The following is a 6,403-nucleotide window of genomic DNA, read 5'->3' as shown; positions in this document are numbered from 1 at the left end:
ATCGCATAAAGGGGCTTTTAACCGGTGACAAATAAGGTACGTTCTGGTGATGTACTTTGCACAATCGGTGATTTAAGTGATTCAATTGGGCATGTTTTCCGCAAATTAGATTGAATTAGAGCGGGAATCCGTTTCCCAACAGGAAGTATAGAGTTTTCCTCCTGCCTCTGGCTCAGTGTCCTAAATGGCACGGCAGTAGATGCTGATATGTGATGCTTCTACAAAGTCAAAATGTATCAACATGCTTATTTTATCATGCATTAACAAGATAATTTTTCACAAGTGCAAAGTCCAAACGAAGGGAAAGATGAGGAACTTTTTTTATTTTTAAAAAAGTCTTTTTTATGTCATTACTTTTGTCCCTGTGCAGCAGGGGAAGGAGCACAAAGCAGTCGTGGACTAAAATTATGAAGAATGGGCTGATGAATGGTCAGGAGGTCCCCTTGTCTAATGATAGAAGAAAGCAAGCAAGAAACAGAGAGCTTTACTTCTCCATTTTAAATATCTTTCGTATAGATTGTAACGCAGAAGCAGTGTTTTTCTCTTTCCAACCTTTTTTGTGAAAAATTTTCTAGTTGGAGAGGGAGAGAGAGATGGGTGAAGAAGATGATCAACAGTCAGCACTGCTCAAAAGCATTTCTTCAGCTAGTACATCCCAAGGGCCTCTCAAAAGAACTGGTAAGAATCAACACCACCCCCCATCATCACCTCCTCATTAGTAGTTCATACTTTCTTGGAAAATCTGAATGCATCATTGCTTGAAACATGTCTTGAGAAGAAATGGGAGATTGTCTTGGACCATGATCATGCCCTGTTTTATGTCTTGTCCTTTTTGAATTGCTTGCATGTGTGGAGAGGAATCATTTTTTTCCCCCTGTTCAGACTGGATTTCTTGTGATTTAGAGTAAAATGAAGAAGCAAAAGTTTGTGGAATGATCCTTGTTCTGTGGTTGATGAAAGGGAGAATTTTTCTTTTTTTTCCTCAGAGCCAGAACAACTTCTCTTGCTGTTGGTAAACTTCAGAGTTGGAACTTATAAAGACTAAGGTCTTATGGACAACAGGCCTATTGAGGGTCGACCCCAAATTTATTCTGCTTAGTGCTTACTGGTCAAGTTTTCAAGTAATTTTTGCTGTTGTAGAGAACTTGCAACGAAATCAAACGGACGGGTTTTAACTAAACAGGAAAATCCTTGCAAATAGCTTATGTTTATGATGTCGCTATTTAAATGCCTAAACGTTATTTCCGTATGAAGGGACACAATGGACCGCAGTGGCACATATTATGACAGGAGTGGTCGGAGCCGGAGTGCTTTCTCTTGCGTGGAGTGTGGCTCAACTAGGGTGGATTCTCGGTCCAGTGTGCATGATATGCTTCGCAGGGATTGCTGTTGTCTCTACCTTTGTTCTTTGCGACTGCTACCGGTACCCTGATCCAGAATGCGGAACCACCAGAAACCGATCTCTCATGGAAGCTGCCAAGTTCTACTTAGGTACTAGCCATTTCCCCAGGTGAATCATTGATAGGATAAGAAGATGCGACAGTGAATCACTGCCCTATTGTGAACATTAGCAGAATCTGTAAGTCATCATACATAGGCAGACAATTCTAGGTATATGCTATGTAGGCTCGAGGACATAGAATATGTCTGGGTAAAGTACACTAGAAGTGCCATAACTTGTGTACGGCGTTCACATGAGTGCCATAACTTTCAAAACGTTCACTTAAATGCCATAACTTTCAAAAATCGTTCCCTTGAGTGCTACGTCGGAGCAAAATCGTTCACTTAAGTGCTACAGTAACTTTTCTGGCGTGCCACGTTAGCTTTCCGGCGTGCTACAGTAACTTTCCGCGCGTACCACGTCAGCTTTCCGACATGCTACAGTAACTTTTCCAGCGTGCCACGTCAGCTTTCCGGCTGCCAGGTCAACATGGCACTCAAGTGAATAATTTTTGAAAATTATGGCACTCAAGTGAACGCCGTACAAAAGTTATGGCACTTCTAGTGTACTTTTCCCGAATATGTCTATGATGAGCTGCTCTTAAGAAGAATCTATGCATGGAGTATGGTTCTCTAATAAATCTGGACAGCAGAATCAACAAAAGGCCTGAGGATCTTGCCTCTTCGCATGAGGACAGTTGTAACCTAGGGATGGAGTTTAGGGCTCCGTTTGCACACAATGAAACATGCAATATATTTATAATCATATAAACAAGGAGGCAGGGTTAAGGAGGAAAAAATGTTAAGCCAGCTCGAAGTTTCACACTTTGATGCTTGATTGTGACCGTAAAAGGAACATCGCATTGCTTTACCACGGGATGACTATGACAGAGGCGGCAATATTTCAGGAGAGAAGCAGCAACGCATTTGCGGAGTATTTGCACAGGAAGGCCTATATGGCACCGGGATTGCTTATACCATAACAGCTGCAGCCAGTGTGAGGTGAATTGCTCGTACTATGAATCTTCAAAGCCTTTTCAATGCTTTTCCTGTCTTTCCTTTTGTGAATGTCTTTAATGGGCCTTCATGCATACCCAAATTCCAGACAACTGTTAAAGAGCGCCATGAGTTGCTGCATTAACGTCTTCTACAACCTATTTATCATGATTCTAGAAACTGGTTGATTCTAGGTTGCTGAGGATCTTTTACTGATGTAGGGCAATCCTAAGATCGAATTGTTATCATCAAGGAGGGCACAATGCTCCATGCCAGTATGGGGATAGCTTCTATATGCTCCTATTTGGTGTAGTTGAAATACTATTGTCACAGATTCCAGATTTCCGTAGTATCGGATGGCTATCAATTATCGCTGCTGCCATGTCCTTCTCATACGCTTTTATCGGGTCCGGACTTGGCTTTCTAAAAGTAATAGGTATAATCGGGAGAGAACCCAAATGTGATTATCAGAAAAAGGAAATGTGTCTTCAATTTGGAAAGGCTTCAAGCTTTTAGCTTGTTGCGAGAATGTGCGTGTTAAGAATTGATCCATTTACCAGAAAATTCCAGAAAAATCCTCAAATATCTAGTCCTCATACGGCAGAGGAGTAGTATAGAATAGTCTAGAGTGTAAAAAATCGGTGACAAGTCAAAGGACAGGTTAGCAATAAAGACAGGGGCAGTATTCACCATATGTGATTGAATGTCGGTGGAATTGCCTATAAATAGGCAGTGCTCTGTAAGTAGAGAAGAAAAAAAAGAACTAGTCAAACACCCAAAGTCTTGTAATCATTTCCACTCAATAAAAGTTGTTCCTTGTCTACTAATCTCCCTCCTTGCCGTAAATAGCCAAAACAATACACCCTCACCAAATATCAATTCACGCTTCCCTAAAAACTAACAGTGCGAAAAGTTCGGATTGATTCACTTCCGTTGCCGCAGAAAATGGAACCATTAAGGGATCTATCACGGGAGTCCCAGCTTCCAGTAATCTCGAGAAGTTATGGTTAACCTTCGAAGCACTTGCCGACATTGCTTTTGCCTATCCTTATACCTTAATTGTTCTTGAGATACAGGTAGACTCTATCGAAACTGTACAGGATCGGCTTTTGACTAATGGTGTTTTACCAGCTCCACGACTAGTGTAGACATTTGAAATTCGGTCGGTCAAATGCAGGACACCTTGGAGTCCCCTCCCCCAGAAAACCAGACGATGAAGGCGGCCTCATCGAAAGCAATTGTCATCACCACCTTCATTTACCTTTGCTGTGGATGCTTTGGATACGCAGCGTTAGGTGATAGTACACCAGGCAATCTACTCACTGGATTTGGATTCTACGAGCCATACTGGCTCGTCGACCTCGCTAATGCTTGCATTGTGCTTCATTTGGTGGGAGCGTATCAGGTACTATAGAAGGATGTACACGTACTCTTTTACCTCCTAATGCTTTTTGTTCACCTGTAAGTATCGTGCTATCGCATTAAAATCAGTCCTGCTGAGGAAAAATTTTCACTAGCTTAAGAGCACAAACATTTTCGTGCATGTCTGAGTTGACACATCGCCTTCTCTATGAACATATTCATGCCGTAAGTGATAGCTTCCGCACTTTCCTACAGTAAAATACTAGTTGTCTTAATTAGATAATTTCAAGCTGCAGTTGCTTTTTGTTGCTTCACCTCTGTACCTCGTCACGAATTTTTCTCATAAATAAAGGGTCACGAGACGCTCGACAACGTACGATAACATTCCTTTCATGGGAGCTTCTTTTTCCTTCATCAGGTCTTTAGCCAGTCCGTGTTCGCGACAGAAGAGAGATGGTTCGCTAATAGATTCCCCCACAGTGGATTTCTGCATAATTGCATCTCATTCAAGATTCCCTTGTCCAGCACGTTCCAATTGAACCCTTTCCGAGCGGTGTTCCGGACGGCGTACGTCGTATCCACAACCGTGAACACGATGGCCTTCCCTTACTTCAAATCGGTGTTGGGAGTGCTGGGGGCGTTGAACTTCTGGCCTCTAGCAGTATATTTCCCTGTGGAAATGCACTTGAAGCAAAAAGAAGATTAGGGCATGGTCAAGGGAATGGATTTGCTATAGGACATTTAGCTGTCTTTGTTTGTTGGTCACAGTTGTTGGATTCGTTGGGTCGCTTGCAGAACTGATTGGTGCAAGTTTAGATGAGAAATCAATATAAATGCGGGTGGATATGGTGGACAGGCAGCACATAATTAAAGAGGCACTTGTTTATTAGTGATAGATTTCTCTTATATTTCTTTTTTTTTAATACTCCTCTATTGTTATCCTTATGGATGATGTCATGTGATAAAGCTTTGGAGGTTCCTCATAGTACATTATACATTATTAAAATTGGAGTGGGAAGAAGATTTATCTTGTTCTGTTTAGGTAATTGAAGTTGTTCTTATCATAATTGTTGCTGAAGTACAGATGAACAATTTAAAGATAATCATGCTCTTAGATCTCAGCATGAAAATGGGACATGATAAGGGACCAATGTTTTGATTTTCTTCAAAATCACTTCATTTGTTTCTATATGGTCCAAAAAAAAAAAAAAAAACCCATATCCAAGTGATAATAATTCAAATGTAGAAAATAAAAGAGATAAGTTCACTAAAAGTCTTAAAACTTGTCACAAAAGTGCAATTGAGTCATAAAATTTGCAAAAAATGCAATCAAGTCCTAAAACTTTTCAAATTGGTACAATCGACTCCTTCGATTAACTCCGTCCAATTTAACTAATAAAAAATGCTGACGTGGCTTTTTAAAATATTTTCTACCTCCTACGTGGTCATGACGTCGCTCAAACAATATCGTCTTGGTTCAAATCTGATTTTTAATATAATTTTTATTTTAATTACACCCCCATCAAGAAGGGTCGACGATGATGCAAAAGTATTCAGCGGGGTCTCTAGCCACTAGCCGAGGCCCGGCAACCCTTGTTGATCAATGGTGAGGGTCGTCGGCCCTTGATTGGGGCCTAGCAACCACCGTCCGACCACTTGCCCCGCATCACTCCCTTCCCAGCGGTGGAGGGAGGGGGCGGTAATGAGCTCTCGCCGCTAGTTTTGGTTTTGGTTCTATTTTTTTTTTTTTTTTTTTTGTAAATTGAGTTTATTTTGAATATTTATATAAATAAAATCATATTAAAAATTAAATTTGGCTAAAACTACGTCGTTTTAGCTACATTATTACCTTGTAGGAGAGAGAAAATATTTAAAAAAAGCCACATTAGTATTTTCCGTTAGCCAAATTGGACAACTAAGTCATTCAATTTTTCAAGTTTTTGGATTTGATTGCACTTTTTGTAAGTTTTAGGATTCAATTGCACTTTCGTGACGAGTTTTAAGACTTTCAATGCACATACTCCCCATCAATAGTAAATCATGAGGTATTGCTCCCTGGTGAGTAGGCGGGGTCTAGAGGGTCGCGTGGCTAGGGTCACGGGGGCGGCGCTCCCAAGCCGCCAGAAAGCTTTTATAGTTTAAGCCAATCCTTTATTAGTAGTTTGGGTTTGGATGAATAGCTACTACTATATATACTTTTTTTTAGTTATAATTGAGTGATGTAACAGAGAGTTGCGATGTGCTAATTATAGTAAAATCATTTGCTAGATGTAGCCCTAGTTTAAGGGTGAATGAGGATAATCCTTTGCATCATGAATTCGTTTTCTCGCTTTTACATTTTACTTCGTTTTGATTTGTGCGCCAAATTTAACATGGGAAACTATCTCTATTAGATCAAACTCCTACGCACCGAAGTCCAAACTTTGATTTGGTAATCAAATGCAATCTAAGAGCTACTAGGTCGATTGAAACTTTAATTTTTCTTTCTAGGTCAATTCAAACTTTAATTTTTCTTTTTTTAGGAAAGGCAACATAAGCTAACTAAGTACAGGCAATAACGACATTGTATTGTATATTTGGACAACAACTTTGGCTATGTGCATGG

At 40.3% G+C, this 6,403-nt stretch overlaps 1 pseudogene; it reads left to right on the top strand.

Moving 5' to 3' along the window:
• The first annotated feature begins 511 nt into the window (after positions 1-511).
• Positions 512-4,776, top strand: LOC115729199 (annotated as a pseudogene).
• Positions 4,777-6,403: the final 1,627 nt, after the last annotated feature.

The sequence above is a fragment of the Rhodamnia argentea genome, chromosome 2, assembly GCF_020921035.1.
Source record: "Rhodamnia argentea isolate NSW1041297 chromosome 2, ASM2092103v1, whole genome shotgun sequence".
Classification (NCBI taxonomy): Eukaryota; Viridiplantae; Streptophyta; class Magnoliopsida; order Myrtales; family Myrtaceae; genus Rhodamnia; species Rhodamnia argentea.
This window is presented reverse-complemented; position numbering and strand designations above follow the sequence as displayed.